General features: G+C 47.3%; 1 protein-coding gene and 1 long non-coding RNA gene across 2 annotated transcripts in view; one reads left to right on the plus strand and one right to left on the minus strand.

Annotated features, from left to right (window-relative positions):
- Positions 1 to 313: 313 nt before the first annotated feature.
- The window catches only part of LOC141726896 (transmembrane emp24 domain-containing protein 7-like), a 38,651-nt gene continuing 18,704 nt past the window's right edge, over positions 314 to 20,260 (minus strand). The window contains exon 4 of the mRNA XM_074531997.1: positions 314 to 5,623. The gene's annotated coding sequence lies outside the window, so the exon portion shown is untranslated. The remainder of the gene's footprint in view (positions 5,624 to 20,260) is intronic.
- On the plus strand, positions 10,610 to 20,096 carry LOC141726898 (uncharacterized). Its single transcript, XR_012577841.1, has 2 exons — positions 10,610 to 11,173; positions 17,403 to 20,096. It is a non-coding gene; the product is annotated as an uncharacterized LOC141726898 (long non-coding RNA).

The raw sequence follows: 20,260 nt of genomic DNA on the forward strand, positions 1-20,260 counted from the left end.
ACCAAATTTTTGTTCATAACAGTCCCCCCTCTTTTTCTTTGATCGAGCTTAAATTCTTAAGCTCGCATCAACTCACAATTTTTTTGTTTTGAATCTACTATAAATCTCTTGTGCACTTTGGTAATCATGCTTGCTTAACCTTGTTACTTTTCTTGGTTTTTTCAGGTTGGTTTGTACAGCCAATACTGTTTTACTAAAATAGATAAATAAGCATAGTAAAAAGAGCAATCTTCCAAGTCTACACATAGTGAGAAAATCCACCTTTTCCCATACATATTTTCTGAAAATCTCTAAGTTCTCCCACCCACTGGGATCAAGTGTAGGAGTTTGATTTTGATCATTTGCACATGCCAATCTTTTTTTTTCGTTCGAAATGTCCCTAATAATTGAATTCTTTATTTTTAATACTGCCTGGAGCCGGATGACTTTGTTCAACACAGATTTTGGAATCCTAACTTGGCTTTTACAATTTTGGATTGTCTCAATTTCTATTTCACTTTCCCGGTTTTGTTTAATTTCTCCTAAGTCATTATATATAGGAACTCCCAAACTTGACCCAGTTTCTTTGGGTAATAAGAAAATTGGTTTTATCACCCTAGCAATGCAGTTGCCAGATGAGATCAAACTTAGGGGTTTAGAGCTCCCCTGAAATGTGTTCCAAAAGGGGTTTATCTCTTTTCCAGTACACTCATATAAATACTTGTAACAAACAGTTTTTCTTACCATTTTCACCATTTCTTTGCTTTTTACTAGATCTGCTGAGCTTGTTTCAGCAGCATCACATTCAAAGCACAATCAGGCTACCTCTATAGGGCACTCTCCCAGGAGTGGCTGCCTAAAAGTGGCAGTATTCTGGGCTATCCAATACACTCTCTTATTTTTCTGATAAAGGACCAATTGGGAGGGGTTAACACAATCAGGGTTAGAACTGATGTGGACTCTCGACAAGGAGCTCACTTCCTCCTCATAGCAGGGTTGGTAGCACTCACTGCACGGCTCTCCTGGGCTTCCTAGAGCAATACCAGCAGTTAGAGCTATCAGTACTACCCTTCCCAAGAGTCCGTTATGGGTCATCTTGCACAGCCTGCCCACCCGGCCTTGCCTCTTGGGAAATTTTTTACTGAGGAGAAGCTTCCAAGCTCTTTAGAGTCCCTTCTACCCGCTTCTCTGGTTAAGCCTCTCTTGGTCTGTTCCCTACAAATTTTAGTTTCCCCTAGGGGAGTGTTCTATAGAGGATTAACCTGGAGTCTTTAGAAGTATATTGGGGAACTTAAACTAGAATTACTTATTTACAGCCTTAAAATTTTTACCAACATAATTTACACAAAACAGTTTTTAAACATTTTAAGCAATATTAGAACTCTGATACAAATTTTTTTTCTCTATACAGTTCAGTCTTTTTGACTCTTCCTCCTGAGAGTCAACTTTAAATCTCAGTATACTCAGGTGAATCACCTTGTGATGTGGATGAATCCTTATCCAGTGCCCGGAGGTGAGTGGTGTGGACTCTGGCCCAATGCCAGAGGGAAAAACTGAGAGTCTGGCCCAATGCCAGAAGGAGAAAGGGGTGGAGTCCGGTCCAATGCCACAAGGAGAAACTGGGAGTCTGGCCCAATGCCAGAAGGAGACAGGGGTGTAGTCCGGTCCAATGCCAGGGAGAATGGGGTGCAGTCCGGTCCAATACCAGAATGCCAGAGGGAAAAACTTGGTGTTGAATCCTGGTCCAATGCCAGGGGTGAGAGTGATGTGAGTCCAACCGTCTTAGTAATGAAGAATACCTGAAACGGGCTTTCAAACACAGGCATTAATGGTCTACTGTTAATGATTTTATCAAAACTCAGCTTCTCTGTTTAATGTTATCAGTAATTTCTCTTTTTCCATAGCTTGTATGTTTCTCTCATCAACTTCTACATACTCTGTATTTTGCAAGGAGTTGTATTTCTCAGCTAACTTAACTCCCAAAGTACTCTTATTCCACTATTTTTCTGTGTATTTAATTCACTGGTTTCCTGTTCTATTTTTCAAGATCTTGTTTATCTCTTGCTTCTGTTTCTTACTTTCACTTACAGCTTAAATACTTCTTTCAACCTCTTACACTTAATTTTTTTTTTCCTTACACAATTCTTTTACACAATACACTTCTTTCTAAGGAGATGTGGTAAAACTTGTAATGCACAATGTACATTGCCTCTATTCTAATTCGTCTATATTCACTCATTTCTCATTCACTTTCACACATTCCTTCACACCTTTAAGACACAAACTTATTGCTAGAAAATCATGGGTCCCTATAGCCCCCCCTCACCTTGGGGTTGGCCCACAGGTCTCAGTATCTCTGGGCCTCTTGGAAGGGCCCTGACTCTGGTTGCCTCTGGTGCACATTCACCTGTGAGGCTGCCTGCGTGTCACTCACACTCTTACAGCTACGGCTCCCTCACACATCTGGAGAGCACTAGTCTGGTTTTCAGGTCACACACACACACACTTTGGTCACAGCCCCCACCCGCCCGGGGGACACAAGCCTGGTTTGCAGGTCACACACACACTTCCACTGCCCCCTTCCCACCTGCCCGGGAAGTTGAGGCTGACTTTGCTTGTGACTCACTCTCACACACACAACAAGACAACAAAAAGGTGCCTTTTACTTTCACACCACTTATTACAAGTTAAGTATTACTGGCCAGTTTTGGTGGTATTGGATATCCTTTCTACCTAGCTGGTTTTTGTCTAACTTCAGATGTTACTTTGTTGAGACAGGACTTATCTGCTCCTGTATCAACCAAAAATTCTAATTCTTCATGTAGGGGTCCCACTTCAAAATTTACCAAGGGCTCTTCTAGATGTTGCATCGGGTCCCCTAAAGTGTAAAGCCCCTGACCCTCTAATTGTCACTTCTAAGGATCTTCCCTAAATTATCTTGTTCCCTGGCTATTGCTGCATCGAGACTGAGCATTCTACAAAACCTCCTGGTGTGTCCTGGCTCTCCACAGTAATAGCAATGTCGTTCTCTCAAAGGGACTTGAGGTGTCTCTATCCCTCTTGCACCTGACAGTACAAGAGGCCTATCCTTGCCTCCTCCTCGTGGTGGACCCGCCCACCCTGCACTTTCCCTAGCTACAGCAACCATGATCTTAGCCTTGGCCTTTGCTTTTTCTTCTTCCCTCCTTAAATACACCTTCAATGCCTCTCTTAATAACTCATTAATGTCCTTCTCTTGCCAATCTTCCATCTTTTCCAGTTTCTTCCTTATATCAGGCCAAGATTCGGTAACAAATTGGACTTTTAGTAGCATTTGACCTTCTGGGGTGTCTGGGTCTATTCTAGAGTACAACTGGAAGTTCTGCCTTAGGCGATTAAGCCAGGCAGCAGGAGCTTCATCTTTCTCCTGCATGCCCTCAAATGCCAGTTGAGTATTAGTTCCTTTGGGAACTGACTATTTGATCCCCCGTATTATCAAAGACCTATATTCCATTAAAAAACACACCACAACATTCCATCATGGCCTTCCTCCCCTCCTCCTGGTTAGGGTTCCAGCTGGGATCCGTTAGTGGCAATTTCTGTTCGCCTGATGGCACCTGGGGTCCAGGACGGTTATCTTTCTCCCAAATTCTTATGCCAGCCACCCTAATCATCTGGACCTCTTCTGGGGAAAATAATATACTCAGGATGGAATTCATCTCCCCCCAAGTGTAGATATTTGGACCTAGAAATTGATCCACTTGGTTAGCTATGCCCACTGGGTCCTCAACTAAATGCCCCAACTCTTTCTTGAATCCTCTCACCTCAGAAGCAGTTAGGGGAGCATTCACAAAGCCAACACCTCCCGCTACTCCTCCCATAGGAACCTCTCTGAGGGGAAAGAGTCTCTCTGCCTTGTAAGTCTTGGATCTGGTGCTACAGTACGGCCCATCTTCAGATGCCAAACTACTTTGAGGGATATCTGGGTTACCCTGAACTTTCTGCCCATCAGCAGGTGTATTTGCTGATAGCTGTTTATCGGGCGAGGAGACATTTGTGTCCCAACTAGGAGGAGGTAAAGGGACAGCAATAGGAGGGGGAGAAGAGCCTGAGTGGATATTAAGTGCAGCTGGAGAAGGGGTGGAGAATGCAGCAGGTGGAGTAGGCACTTGTGGTGGTGCAGAAGGAACTGGAGGGGATACTGGGTTTATCATAGCGGAAGCTGAAGAGATAGAAGGGGGAGTTTGAGCAGGTGGTAATGTAATGGCAGCCGGGGGAAGAACCGGACCTGCCATTTGAGGTGCTTGAAGAAGAGGATTATAAGGTGGAGGGGCAGAAGGAGGCAAATAATCCAGGGGATCCCATCTTTTACTAGTCTTATCATCCCCTCCTTCATTCCCCTCTTTCTTCCTCTGTACCTTACAAATTCGCACCCCGTCATCCCCAACAGCGCTCTTTAACCAGCAAGCTACATACAATAATTGCTCATGATCAGTATCCCCTCGAGCTGTCAGATAATTATTTAACGGCTGGCACATCCACTTATCCTTTGTCCCACACCAAGGCCATCCTCCTTGTAACTCTAATTCTGGCCACACTTCCATACAATAATGGATCATTTTCACTTTATCTAATCCCTCCGTGGCCTCTATAGAATCCCATTTTACTAACAGTTCTCCTAAGGGACTATTGCGAGGTATGTCCCTCAGCCTCTTGCCGGTCTTTTTACTATTACACCCTCCCATTTTACAGGTCTTAACAGTAAAAGATCCCAAAGGTGCCTTTACTGACCGGTAATTTCAAAAAGAACCTTCTTTGAGGAGCTTCAGTCTCCTCCACTGAACTTCAAAATTTCTGCCTGATGCTCAGGACTTTATACTGAAACAACTGCCCGATCTCTTAATTGCCCAACTTTCCCAACGTCAGGTCTTACATCTATCGGGACTTGAACACACGAAACCTCGGCCTAAGAATCCGGGTCGTGCCTGACTCCCTCAGTCAGGAAAAACAACTGCCTGATTTTTAGTTTGCCTAACCCGCCAATTTTTAGGCTTCACCGTATCAGGACTTAAAAGCAAACCACAGCCTCCTTCGCTGGGGTTTGTGCCTGGCTCCTGTGCCAGGACTTACTTTTGCCTGCAGGGCTTGTGAGCTACTCGAATCCTTCTCGGGACTGACAAAATCTTACGCGGATCCTTCTCGAGACTTACAAATGCTACCCGAATCCTTCTTGGTACTGACAAATCTGCCTGACTTCCCTCTGTCAGGGCCTATTTTGGGTGCGTGCCACTCATACAAATATTCCCTCCGCACGCCCAGAGGTGGGGGGCCCTTTATTCCCCCTTGGGAGATGACTCAGTCACGCTAATTCCAAGCACCGCCCCCTGTTCCCGGCCGGCTCCTTCGCAGGAGTCCGGAAACGCGGTACTGAGGGGTCCGCTCTCACTTCGAAGGTCCGGCTGCCGGCCTTCGTCTCATTCACACACACATGGGCACGTCTCCCGCTCCCGCCACCGGCTTTCTCACCAATCCGGTGCTCCGGTGCTCCTCTGTGTCGCTGGTCCTGAGCCGATCCCTCTGGTCCTGGTAGCCAGCTGTCCTGAAGTCCAAGATGGCCAGTCTTGAGTCTTCTTGCGGCGTGGCTTTTCCGGACGAGCGCCCCCAGCTGAAATAAACAGGGCCAGGAGACTTCTTCTCCTTTTTAATGCCTTTATTAAAAGTGATCAGCTCAGGATTGGGCGGCTCGGTAGGGCTGCAGTCCCCGTCGCGTCTCCCAGGGCGACTCAGAGGAGGAGGATATGCGCAGCTCTGTCCACTAGGGGCAGAGCTGTGGGATCCGGTCCTCGTGGGAGCCTCTAGGGCGTGATGTCCCCGTCAGATGTTAATTTCTCGGCATTCGGTGGCCCAGTCTCACCGCCAGGGACGACTCTAATGGTCAGGGCGAGAGGGACTCCGCATCTCTGCAGGCTCAGCACTCGGCTCCTCATGTCCAGACATCACTTTAGTCTCTCAATTCTTATTTGGCTCGTTGTTTTTGGGGTTTTCTCGTTGCATTTCGAGTCGGGGTCCCACAAAGCATTCTGGACTTTGGAGTCACTTTGCATAGACCCCCCCACCCTCTCAGGTGTCTTCCCTATGCTGTAAGAGAGCACAGCCTCGGGGAAGGGCCATCCACCGCACCCAGCCAGGCCTTTTACTAATACAAAAGAGGAGATAAGCCTCAACGACCCGGTATTACAATAAAAAAGCACTAAGAATCCTGGCAGAGACAGATCTGGCTGCGTCCCTGTAACTCTTTCTCACAAAAAAAGATATTAACCGAATTTTTGTTCGTAACATGAACTGTCACTTTAAGAGTCCCTGCTTTCCATGAGGTAGAGGAACAAGTTGTTTTAATCATGTTCCACACACGGCTCCACCACGTCTGTGGAGGAGCTGTCAGGGGGATGCTGCTTGTGGTCCTGGGCAGGACGCAGGGCAGGACAGACACACCTGGCAGGTACCCAATGCGTTCTGGCGTCCTTGGAAACACAGGCATACCCATGTCCCCAGCTGATGAAATTTCACAGGCCTCCCCACCTCTTGGTGATAAGGTCTAGCACCATTACCTTGGGTTTGGGTGACTGATCATCACCGGATGATTGTAGTGATAGAAAGTGATTTAAAAGGACCGGGTTTTGGGACTTTTCTAATAGTCTCAAATGATTTAGTGTATAGATAGCTTTAGCTATCCTGCTCTATGGGATCTCACTACACATTCCTCTCTTTTGTTTCTCAAGTTTACATTTTAAAGTGCTATGTGCTCTTTCCAGGATGGCTTATCTTGTTGCTAATTTGGGAATACCAGTGAGGTGTGACACACCCCAGAGCTGTAGGAAATGTCTTGTTTTCTGTGAAATGTAAGCAGGACTATTGTCTGTTTTGATGGTAGCTTGCTCTACTGTTTTGAGAGCAGTTTTTGCTTCGGGGGTTAATTTTCTAGGGAAAGTTAATTTAGGATCACCTTTTAGGAGGTCAGATAAGGATGTTAATTGTGAGTTGGTTAATTTTGGATAGGGTTTAACCCAGTTGAGAGTCTCTAGCTTTTCCTTTTTGAGGGATCACTGTGGTACCTTTTTGACTAATAATTTTTGTAGGATGGAAATTAAAAATAATAATAAACATTGTAATACAGGTTAAAAGCTCTTGTGCATATATATATGGAAGTTTTTGTATGTATAATTGTTTTTGGGTTTTGTTTTAAGCTTGAGTACCTGTGGGTTGGAGTACACGTTTGCAGCTTTCATTATGGCTCGTAGTGTTAATATGTGCTGGGATGGTGTCTAATAGGAGTGGTGATGGAGCTGGAGCTGGTGGGGTCGTGAGGGCTTCTTCTCTGAGGCTGGTAGTAGGGCAGAGATTTGGGTTCCCTCTGTGGGGGTCTCGTGTGTCCATCAGCAATGTGGTTCCTTGGGGCTGTCAGAGCTTTGGCTGCAGATGCATTGAAGCTGTGGCAGCGGCAGGAACGGGGCTGGGACCGGGAGCGGGACTCGGCATCATTGTGTTGGGACATCCTGGTTCCAGTGCATTTCCGGGAGTGATATAGTGACAACATCCGGGAAATTTTAGTTACGTCATCAAGGGGCCCCACCCCCATGTTGCAGTGGCAGGCAGGCCTGGCCAGCAGAGGCGGGACCGTGGGCGCGATTTGTGGGCTGAGCCAACCAGCTCCGGGTAGGGGCGGCCCGGGTGTTTCCATGGTGACGAGGGATGCGGGTGGCCCCGTGGCAGGGAGCTGTCTTGGGAGTCGCATGGAGCTACGTCACGGTCACTGGCTGCCCAGCCAAGAGGGCGGCGCGGTCAGACCTGGGACAGCAGCTCCGCGCAGCCAGAGGCACTGAGTGCTCCAGCGCCACACAGCACCCGTGCTGCGCGAGCGGCACAGGCTCACTTTCACTGCTTGCTTGCCAGCCCCGCCAGCCACCGCAGCATCGCTGCTGCTCAGGCCTCTGCCACCCTCCTCTGTCTCGCCGCGTGCTGGGTCCCCGTCACGTGGCGAGGGCTTGTGGAAAGCAGCTCACCAGGGTATGTGTTATAAACAAAAATTCGGTTAATATTTTTTTGTGAGAAAAAGTTACAAAAAGGCAGCCAGATCTCTGTCCCTGCCAGGGTTCTGCGTGCTTTGTTATTGTAATCACGGGTCATTGTAGCTTATCGCCCCTTTTGTATTAGTAAAAGCCCTGGCTAGGGTGAAGTAATGGCCCTTCCCCGAGGCTAAGGTGTTCTCTTCCCAGCATAGGGAAGACACCTGAGAGGGTGGGGAGGGTTATGCAAAGTGACTCCAAGACCAGCATGCTTTTTGGGACCCCGACTCCAAAGGCACAGAGAAAACCCCAAAAACAATGAGCCAAATAAGAGTTGAGAGACTAAAGTGATGTCTGGACGTGAGGAGCCGATTGCTGAGCCTGCAGAGATGCGGAACACCTTCGGAGCCCCTCTCGCCCTGAGCAGAGAGTCGTCCCGACGCCGGGACCGGGCGGGACAGAGCCAGGGAAACCAAGATCTGACGGGGACACCACGCCCTAAAGGCTGCCACGAGGACCGGATCCCCCGGCTCTGCCCCTAGTGGACAGAGCTGCGCATATCCTCCTTCTCTGAGTCGCCCTGGGAGACACGACGGGGACTGCAGCCCTGCCGAGCCGCCCAATCCTGAGCTGATCACTTTTAATAAAGGCATTAAAAAGGAGAAGAAGTCTCCTGGCCCTGTTTATTTCAGTATGGTGCTGGCGCGGGGGGCGCATTTAGGGCGGCGCAGCCGCGCGGGGCAGCGTTGCTGTGCAGGCCGTCCAGTTCGTCTGGCTTGTGTCCTCTGAGGGCTTGAAAGGATGTCCAACCCCCTCCCCCCCCCGCTAACTCCTCCAGCACCCATTCCTCGCCATGTGCCCCAGTATTTACAGTCTCATCAAATCTAAAATAACTTTGTAATAAGTAGCAATACATTTGTTCATTAATACTGAGATAATTTAAATTATAAAAACAATAGCTAAACAGCTATAACCGCTTGTTTAGCAGGATATAATATGTACCTATGTGCAGTCACATATGGTAACAATTCTTAACTTCGCTAGAATTGCTTGGCTTGCAAATTCCACCCTATAGGTGGATACCCTATGAAACTAGATACCGCCACATATGGTAACAATCTTTAACCTCGCAAGAATTGCTTGGCTTGTAGAATTTCGCCTTATAGATATGCCTTATAAGAAAAGCAGCCATAGAGGAAGACTTGGGGCCTCCATCTCACGACCACCAGAAGGCAGAAAAAGACCCCCTAGCAACCGGAGGAGCAAGCGCAGAAGACAGACCACATCTTCCAGGAATCCGAGAGAAGAAGACAATAAAAAGTGAACTTTAAGGGAGGGAAGGTGCACGCCTAAGAGGAGTGGAGACTCCTGGCTCCCAGGGCTGAACCTTGCTTGCTCTCGCTTGCATAATAATAAAGATAATTATACGATTCTTAAATTTAGTGAATTCGTTTATCACAACTTTCCAAGGCTTTATAACTTTTATTGTGCTTTCGTAACCTCTGGAAACTGCTTGAATTATAAATCAACCAGTTTGCACCCAAGTATCCAAATTAAGGGCAGGTTCTTTAGTTGTGTCCAATCTGTGGTTCTTCGCTCACATTAATAAAGCTAATAATGCGTCTTCCTCATAATCTATGTCCTATTTCTCAAGAAGAAGTTTCCATACCTTTATAACTGGATGATCCTGCACGGAGACAAAGCCACCCATTTCTTTGGTTGGGTTTTTCTTCTATTTTTCAGCTTCTCCAGCTTTTTGTTTCACACAACTCTTTGACTGTATTTTCCTCACAGCTCTGGCTGTATTTTTGCAGCTTTTCGCCCTATGCTGGATCAGGCTCTCCTTGCCTCTGGTCTTTTCCAGCTTTTTGCTGTGGGGAAAGGCTCTGCAGGCACTGTCCTCTGTCTCCAACCACTCTGCCCACGGGAAAATGGCTGTTTATCCTCATGTCAGGCACCACATGTTACGTGGACTTACAGGTTGGAGACAGACACACAACACAACACCAAGAGTCATCAGCAAACAGCAATGAGTTTAATATGGCTGCCCTTTTTATAGAGGCTTTTGAATTTCCTGGGTCCAGATAGGTGATTGGATGAGACCTCTCTCTGCCCAGCTCTCTGGCCAATGGTGTATCTGCATCTAAGCTTGAACAGGGTTGGCTGAGGTGTCTGTATAGGTTTGAATCCAACCTATGGTACTGTGACAACAGGGAGACAAACCACAGCAACTACAGTAATTGCCCCAGTAGTGAAAACAAAAAAATTGACAAGGCAAGTTGCAGGCCCATACCACTGATATATAAGGGAGGAAGAAGAAGAGGAAGAAGAAAAAGAGGAAGCAATAGCAGGAAACATGAGCCAGCAGTGTGCCCTGGTGGCCAAGAAGGCCAACAGCATTCGAGCCTGTATCAGGAATAGTGGGGCCAGCAGGAGCAAGGAGGTCATTCTTTCCCTCTACTTGGCACTGGTGAGGCTGTACCTTGAGTATTGTGTCCAGTTCTGGGCCCCTCCATTTAGGAAGGATGTTGAGATGCTTGAGCACGTCCAAAGGAGGGCAACAAGGCTGGTAAGGTGCTGAGACAGAATATCCATCCTGAACTAGGTGAAGTGTCTAGGAGAGGTGAAGGGTCTGTGGAGCTAAAGCTGAAGGAGAGGCCGCATTCCAGAGACAGCAAGGAGACAGAGAAAGAAAAACAGAAAACCGCGAGGTCAATCTGCCCCCGACCTAGGAATTCCTTCGATAAAGAAGAATTAGTGCTAAATGTCGCGTGGAATGAATATGTATGAACTTAATTTGAAACTGTATGCATATGCATTTGGAAGGGGGGATAAAAAGGGGACTCGGAGTCTCCAGGGGCACACATGCCCTTTTGGGGAGTCTTGAGTCCGGCGCGCGTCGTAATAAAGCATACCGGGCTTTACAACTTTTACAAGTTGTGAGGTTTCTTCCTTTCTCCGCAAATCATTCTGGCGAGCCAGCCAGGAGATTCAGGAGATACTTTCCGTCTCCATCTCTGTCCCCGCAGGGGCAGGGAGGGACCGACGGACTCCTAGGCGCACCCCAGGATTTTCCTGGAGGAAGTTCCGCTCGCCTCGACTTGCCTCCTGCCGGGACAGACAAGAACCTGCTGGCCGCGGAGAAGGACACGGTATGTACTAGGGGCCCCTGGGGGGGGGGAAGAACAAGGGAATTAACGACCCAGAGACGTCTGGGATCAGCCGATAGAGCGGCTGTATTAGAGACGGGGTTCATTCCATCGTCCTGATAGAGCAGGACTGCCAGCGGCTCCAGGGTAAGCTAGCTGCAGCTGATAGAGCGGCTGTATTAGAGACGGGGTTCGTCGCCTCGTCGTCCTGATAGAGCAGGACTGCCAGCGGCTCCGGGGGTAAGCCGGGTGAACCCGTGTATGCGTGTATTAGAATTCAGATTCTGATAGGGCAGAGCTGAATTCGCGTATGTTTCTTCTGTTTGTGCGTGTGTGAGTGGTGTCCGGACACTGTGTTGCTGTGTGTTGCGTTGTGTGATCAGCGCGCTGTATTTGTAAGTTGTGTAAGTGTATAAAGTGTATGATATATAGAGAGCAGATGCATAGTGCTCTACTGTGCGGGGCGGCGAAAGTTCTGCCCGCCGCTTGAGAGGCTGAGTAAACACCGGCCGAAGCAGGCTGTGCGGGGGGGCGAAAGTTCTGCCCGCCGCTTGAGAGGCTGAGTAAACACCGGCCGAAGCAGGCTGTGCGGGGGGGGCGAAAGTTCTGCCCGCCACTTGAGAGGTTGAATAAACACCGGCCGAAGCAGGCTGTGCGGGGGGGCGAAAGTTCTGCCCGCCGCTTGAGAGGTTGAGTAAACACCGGTCGGAGCAGGCTGTGCGGGGGCGGGGAGCGCCCGACGGAGAAAACAGAGTGAACTGTGAAAAGCGTGCGCGAGGGCGTTTATTGAGTAGAAGTGGTAAATTGTGGTGTAGGTTGTGCGTGCTTTCACCGTGGCTAGACGAACCCGAGGGGTTCCTCTGCCTCAGTGGTTTGGACTCAACCCTTGGGAGTTCGTGAATCCGGTGAATTTTTGGATAAATAGAGGAGACGAACGAGTTCACTTAGAGGGACTCTACCGGACTTCAGCTGGCATTCTTGTAAGTCTGGACTGGGAACAGCTTGCCGTAGAAGATTTAGAGCTCCCTGTAATAAATGGAATAGCTTGCTTTTGCGGGAAATTTCGAGTAACCTTTGGCGCATCAAGAGGCTGGCACGCTGCGTGGGTATTATTACAGTGCGTAGTTTGTGGGAAACGCTGGTATTGTTGTTCTAGCAGGCGACGGGGCACATGCCCCAGGTGTAAACTAGAGGTTCCTGATCAAGCTGATTCAGAGCCTAAGATCTTAAAACTTGTGTGTGGGAAATCACATCTGGTACCTGCCACTTGGGGTGTGTGGGAGGAGGACTGGGAAGCTACTGTGAAGTCCTGTGAAAAGAGGTTTGGGTGGAAGCGGGACAGAGCAAGAAGGAGATAATGGGAACTAACCAGAGTAAGGAAGTTCCGCAGGCCAGCCCCTTAGGGTGCATCTTGGCCCACTGGAAGGAAGTCACTAGCCGGGGGGGCTCTGAGAATAAAAAGGATCTAATCCAGTATTGCACACGCTGGTGGCCCTTATATAGGCTAGAGGACGGAGCAAGGTGGCCACCCACTGGAACCCTGGACTATAATACTTTACTGCAGTTGATGTTGTTTCTAAGACGGGAGGGTAAATGGAATGAGGTCTCGTATGCTGATATGTTTTTTGTTTTAAGAAACCACCAAGAGTGGCAGAGGGACTGTGGGATTAAGGCACCCTCAGACCCACTGGTCTTGGCCCTTGAAAGGGATAACAAGGCAAAGAGAGGGCAAATCAAACGCTGCTGTTCAGCATGCAGTATAGGACAACGGTGTATGAGATCAGATAAGGTCTATTGTTCTGAGGAGCAAGAACGGGACACATTTGAGTGGGTGAAACATCCTCCAGCTCCTCCCCGAGGGGGGATGGTTAGGGAAGTCGAGGCTGATGCTGAGGATGAGGAGGAAGGAAGCCTCCCCAAAAAGGAGGAGGAGGACTCAGGTGGGGAAGGCACATCTACTAGAGCCCACCCCACCCGTGGGAGTCCAATTGCATCTAGGACTAGGAGGCAAGTAGTGCTACAGGCCCCTCTGCGACAGGCAGTGGGACCAGAAGGGGGTAGATTAATGATTAAAGTGCCATTTACCACCCTTGATTTAGAAGCATGGGAAAGGGTTGCGAGGAATTACCGTGTTGACCCGATACTCACTGCCAAACGCCTAAGGTATGTTATCAAACAGCACAACCCAGACTGGGCTGACATCCAGCTACTACTGGATGCTTTCACTGAGACAGAGAAGCAGCTGATCTTAAAGACAGCTGGAAATTTGGCGGAGGATTACTGTAAAGCCACCCAGCTGGATGTAAAACAACATTTCCCCCTCCAAGACCCAGAATGGGACCCTAATGTGTCGGCAGAGGTAAAGAAATTAGCAGAGTATCAAGAGTGGATAGCAACAGGGGTGGAAAGAGCTATTCCAAAAACCATAAACTGGTCTGCCTTATATTCACTTAAGCAGGGACCTTCTGAGACTCCATCTGAATTTCTAGAGCGTTTAAGGGATACCATGCGTCGTCATACATCATTAGATCCGGAGTCTGAGATAGGGATAAACCAACTAGTTAATTCATTTTTGGGGCAGTCTGCTGGAGATATCAGGCGCAAACTTCAGAAGATTCGGAGAGCAGACGCGAGAAATCTTGAAGCCTTGTTAGAAGAGGCCTGGAGAGTATTTAGTAACCGGGAGGAAGGATATAAACGGGGAATGAAAAGGTTGGTGGCAGTGGTACAGGAGGAAAGGCAGAGGAAACACAACCAGGGCCCACCGAGACAAGGACCACCTCGGTTGGGCAGGGACCAGTGTGCAATCTGCAAAAGAATTGGTCACTGGAAAGACCAATGCCCAGAACGAAGAAGGAGTGACCAACAGATGGCTGCACACGTACAAAACAACTGAGGAGGACCGGGGGATCCTGCCCCAGCGGATCCACTGGTTATAACAATGAGGCTGGGGGAAGAAGGGAAAAGGGTAGAATTTTTAGTTGACACAGGAGCTACATATTCAGTCCTAAATAAAGCTTTAGTGCCTGTGGAAAATGATTATGTTGTAGTGCAGGGGGCAACTGGCCAGTCTGAAAGGGCATATTTTTGCAAACCTTTGAAGTACAAATTGGGAAAACAATGGGGTATTCATAAGTTCTTATACATGCCTAATTCACCAAGAGCACTCTTGGGGAGAGATTTATTGGAACAATTACAAGCCACCATCATATTCAAAAATGGGGAAATTACTCTGGAGGTGAATGATCAAAAGTACATAGAGGCACTAAGTTTAACTCTGACTGCTACTGGCATTAAGGAAGAAATTGATGAGGAAATATTAAGTCAGGTATTTCCCGGGGTGTGGGCCTCTGATGTGCCAGGAAGGGCAAAAAATGCCTCTCCCATAGTAATCAAACTCAAGGAGGGAGCGCAGCCAGTGAGAATCAAGCAGTACCCCCTAAGGAAAGAGGACAGGGAGGGAATCAGCTCAATAATCGAAAATTTTCTGCAACTAGGATTGCTGAAGGAATGCCAATCTGATTTCAATACTCCCATCCTGCCTGTTCGAAAATCTGATGGGACATACCGGATAGTACAAGATTTAAGGGCTATCAATAAAATAACAGAAGATCTGTATCCGGTTGTAGCCAATCCATACACTTTATTAACTTGCCTAACACCTGAGCTAACCTGGTTCACTGTTCTAGATTTAAAGGATGCCTTCTTTTGCCTCCCCATCCATGAAGCCAGCCAAAAATTCTTTGCATTCGAATGGGAAAGCCCTAAAAGTGGGCGCAAAACCCAGCTCACATGGACCAGACTACCACAAGGTTGGAAAAATTCCCCCACCCTGTTCGGGGAACAACTTGCAAAAGATCTGGAATCCTGGGAAGCCCCACAGAAAGAAGGAAGGCTTTTGCAGTATGTGGATGACCTTCTACTGGCCACTCAGACAAGGGAAGCATGTGTGGCCTGGACGGTAAGCCTTTTGTATTTCCTAGGACTCCAAGGATACAGAGTATCCAAGAAAAAGGCACAGATAGTGAAACAGAAAGTAGTCTACCTGGGGTACGAGGTGAGTGCTGGGCAACGGACTTTAGGGCAGGCTCGCAAGGAAGCCATATGCCAAACCCCAAAACCCCAGACCATAAAGGAACTCCGAACGTTCCTAGGCATGGCAGGGTGGTGCCGGCTGTGGGTTTATAATTATGGACTACTCGTCAGACCCCTCTATGCTCTTATTGCCAATGGAAACAGAGATCTCCAGTGGACGAAAGAAGCAACACGGGCCTTTCACCAGCTAAAGGATGCCCTCATGTCAGCTCCAGCTTTGGGACTTCCAGATGTGAGTAAACCATTTTTCCTATTTTCCCATGAGAAGCAGGGAATTGCCCTGGGAATACTGGCTCAAGACTTGGGTCCATACCGAAGGTCAGTTGCTTACTTCTCTAAGCAACTAGATGCAACAGCCAAAGGATGGCCAGGTTGCCTCAGAGCTGTAGCAGCAGTTGTGCTGAACATCCAAGAGGCATGCAAGTTTACCCTGGGACAAAAAATGACTGTGCTAGTGTCCCACACAGTGTCTGCAGTACTGGAAGTAAAGGGTGGCCACTGGCTTTCACCGCAGAGGTTTCTGAAATACCAGGCCATTATGGTGGAGCAAGATGATGTAGAGATCGTGGTGACTAATATTGTCAACCCAGCTTCTTTTCTCAGTGGAAATCAAGGAGAGGCAGTACACCACGATTGCCTGGAGACCATTGAAGCTACCTACTCCAGCCGCCCAGACTTAAAGGATACCCCCCTGGACGACGCAGAGACCTGGTTCACTGAAGGGAGCAGCTACGTTGCCGATGGGAAGCGATATGCTGGATATGCAGTGACCACCTATGGAGAGGTAATCGAGTCTGGACCCTTACCAACAGGCACCTCCGCGCAGAAGGCCGAGATAATTGCCCTGACCCGTGCCTTGGAAAGGGCAAAAGGGAGGAGAATAAACATCTACACAGACTCGAGGTATGCATTCGGAGTTGTACATGCACATGGGGCCATCTGGAAGGAGAGGGGGCTGCTGACCTCACAGGGAAAGAACATCAAACATGCACAAGAAATAATCCAGCTGCTGGAAGCAGTTCAACTGCCTGAAAAGGTAGCAATTATGCACATTAAGGCACACCAAAAAGTGAGCTCAGAATTGGAAGAAGGAAATGAGCTGGCGGATAGAGAGGCAAAAGAAGCAGCAAAAGGGGAGGTAGCTACTGAAGGAGTCCTTATCCCAGACGGACAAATCTCCCTTGAAGGTAAGCCAGAATACAGCAAGAGAGATAGGAAATTAATTGAAGATCAAAAAGGGACATATAGCCAAGAAGGGTGGGCTACCATTGAAAAGAAACTGGTAATCCCTTCCCATTTGTTGTGGTCATTAGTAAGGGAAGAACACCAGAAAACACACTGGGGAATAAATGCCCTATACACATACCTGATTGAGAGGATTGTTGCTAGAAATTTATATGCCACTATTACTCAGGTAACTCGACAGTGTGATCTTTGCCTCCAGACTAACCCCAAAAATATCCCCAGGCCGAAACTCGGTCAGATTGGGAGGGGCCATGGGCCTGGACAACAGTGGCAAATTGATTTTTCAGAACTCCCAAGGAAAGGGGGGTATCGATATTTGTTGGTATTGACAGATACATTTTCAGGGTGGCCAGAAGCGTTCCCCACCAGAACTGTCAAAGCTAGAGAGGTGACCAGGGTGTTATTACAAGAGATAATACCGCGCTTCGGAGTTCCAGCCACAATGTCCTCAGATAGAGGATCACATTTCATTTCCAGAATAGTGCAACAAATTAGTAGCCATCTGGGCATAGACTGGGAGCTCCACACCCCATACCACCCCCAATCAAGTGGCCAGGTGGAGAAAATGAATCATTTGATTAAACAGCAAATCATAAGACTGGGGCAGGAAACTAATCTGCCCTGGCCCCAAGCTCTTCCACTAGCACTATTGCGAATTCGAACGAAACCTCGAGCTAAAGAAAAGTTAAGCCCTTTTGAAATACTCTATGGGAGACCATATGGAATACAAAAGGGAATGTCCACCCACATTGGAGAGGTGACACTAGCCACCTACATGGTGGCCTTAAACAAACAGCTCAGAGAAATTGAAAAACATGTGGCAGGAACTCGGAGCCGGGAGTTAGATGGGCCAGTACATAACATACAGCCTGGAGATTATGTATATGTTAAGTCTCTTACAGAAAAAACTTTGGAACCGCAGTGGGAGGGACCGTTCCAAGTGCTTCTCACCACCTTCACTGCAATCAAAATCAAGGAGCAGAACGCCTGGATTCATCACTCCCGGGTGAAGAAGGCCCAGAGACCCCTTGAGGAGTCACTCCAGGAGACAATGAACTGAGACTAAAACTTACTTGGGCAAAATGAGTAAATTGCGGTCGGGAGTAGCTCATGTTTTAGTTTGTAGGATCATTTTGTGTATAATCATAACTGAAGTTTTAGAACTTGAGAGTACCTTTATTCAGAGCAATGTTAAATGGCCTTGGTCCCGGGCGTTTAATCAGTATAGTGGATCCATGGGAGAACTTTCTGAGAATTTAAACCTGTCCATTGTGGTAATTCATGGAGATCAGGTATATGAGGAGCAGGAATGGCAGGAACAGAAACTATGGACACTTCAAGGGATTAGAGGAGAAGAAATCAAGGTAGGGTGCCGGATGATAAATGGGACAGCCCATGAGAAACCAAATGAAATTAGTGTCTCAACCTCTCCTGATGAATATGAACACCAGGAAATCTGTGATAGCCTAAATGAATCAGACTGCTGGTGTAATTTCACCTTAATACAGCCTGTGGAAATAACTTGCCTTTGGGCACAGGAAGATATTGGGCTTTCATTTAAATTCAAAATAGACACTACACCTTTCACCACAGCAGGACCCTACACAGCCCACACCAAGACCCAAATAGTTCAGACTCAACCCAAACTTGAACCCGAGTTGTACGGAGTTGGCCCCTATGTAGTAAAGAATGTGGGTGAACAACAACTATTATTCAATCCAGAATGGTCTCTCAAACGTGTGGAGCTGATAATGCAAATTAACATATCAAAAATCCAACCAGTCTGCTCCTCCTTCCTAAAAACTTCCTTTGAGGGCTGGACAACATGGCTGCAAAAACAGACATACCTCAGGAGCAGAATGAGAAGGGATCTAACTGGCCTATTAGGGACAGGATTAGGAGTTTTGAATGGAATTGATTCAGAGATACTGATGAATAAACTGATCACTGCAGCAGGCAGCCTAACAAAATTGAGGCAACCCTTACAATCATCTCTGTTGGCATTAGGAACTAGTCAGTGGCAGATTTCAAAAGTACTGTCAAAATGGGAAACGACCGGGGACCAAGACCACAGGTTAATAACAGAAGCACTTGGTGCAGTCCAAGATAATGTGTCTTTAGCTCTCAGTTGTATACAAGCACAGTTATGGGTGCAGGCAACAGCAGCTCTGATCATACGGGAAGGGAATGAAGGTAATTTTCCAGCTGAAATTCGGAAGATTGTGTGGGATAATGCTATCGATTTTGAAAGGAAGTTCCAATCTTGGTGGACTATGGTGAATTTCACCTATGATCCCGTTTATAATGTAGCAACTGCCTTTGTGCTTACCATACGTAATGCCACAGTTTTTGTTATCCATCCCATCATTGCCCTAGGGTTAAACCATGAAAAAACAATACTCTATCCTTCAGAACATAGAGTGTGGGCACGAAAGGTGAATGAAAAGTGGCAGACAGTAAATGTAGAATCCTGCATTACTAGAGAACAGATGAGATTCATTTGTGAGAGCAACACTATTAATGCTCAAGACGTGTGCCTGGACACTGAACAGAGTATTTGTCACTTTGAAGTTCATCCAGTCACCGACCAGAAAACTGTGCTTGTATATACTGGGAATGGATGTGTGTGTCTGAGGACTGCCTGTGCTGCAGTAAAAGTTGATAGCAATGATGTTGTTCTGTCTAGTAGAAATCATTCTAACTTTTGTATTTGTAATTTTGTTAAGATTACCGGGTGTGATTTTTCGTACTTGGCCCCAGTGACATCCCACCAGCTGATTCAGGCTAATTACACGATGTATCACAGACTACTACCTACCCCTATTGGGATGAACCTTACATTGGTAAAACAATTAATTAAACACCAAGACCTATTGGAAATCCTGAAAGAAATTCAGGAGAGTGGAAAGAAAACATTAATTACTGTCCAACATGATACAAAGGAGATAACCAGGGTTCTACAAAGAATAAGACAAGATATGACTCATCACTGGTGGGATGTGATCTTTGGATGGTCACCAACTGCGAATGGAGTCCTTAATAAGTTGTGTCACCCCATTGTAGTTTTACTAATATTAGTTGGGATAAGCTTAGGATTGTCTATTATATTGTTAATTTGGAACTGTAGGATGCTACAACGAATAGCTGTACTAACCTCTTTGTCAAATGTACATGGTAAAGCGCTAAAAGACACTTATTGTCGTGGAAATTTTCCTTAAGTAAAAGAATTTACTTATTTCCTAGGAAAGGGGGGAATGAGACAGAATATCCATCCTGAACTAGGTGAAGTGTCTAGGAGAGGTGAAGGGTCTGTGGAGCTAAAGCTGAAGGAGAGGCCGCATTCCAGAGACAGCAAGGAGACAGAGAAAGAAAAACAGAAAACCGCGAGGTCAATCTGCCCCCGACCTAGGAATTCCTTCGATAAAGAAGAATTAGTGCTAAATGTCGCGTGGAATGAATATGTATGAACTTAATTTGAAACTGTATGCATATGCATTTGGAAGGGGGGATAAAAAGGGGACTCGGAGTCTCCAGGGGCACACATGCCCTTTTGGGGAGTCTTGCGTCCGGCGCGCGTCGTAATAAAGCATACCGGGCTTTACAACTTTTACAAGTTGTGAGGTTTCTTCCTTTCTCCGCAAATCAGTGCTTGGAACACAAGCCCTATGAGGATTGACTGAGGGACCTGGGGTTGTTTAGCCAGGAGAAAAGAAGACTCAGAGGTGACCTTATTGCTCTCTACAACTTCCT

Source organism: Zonotrichia albicollis, chromosome W (assembly GCF_047830755.1).
Source record: "Zonotrichia albicollis isolate bZonAlb1 chromosome W, bZonAlb1.hap1, whole genome shotgun sequence".
Taxonomy (NCBI): domain Eukaryota; kingdom Metazoa; phylum Chordata; class Aves; order Passeriformes; family Passerellidae; genus Zonotrichia; species Zonotrichia albicollis.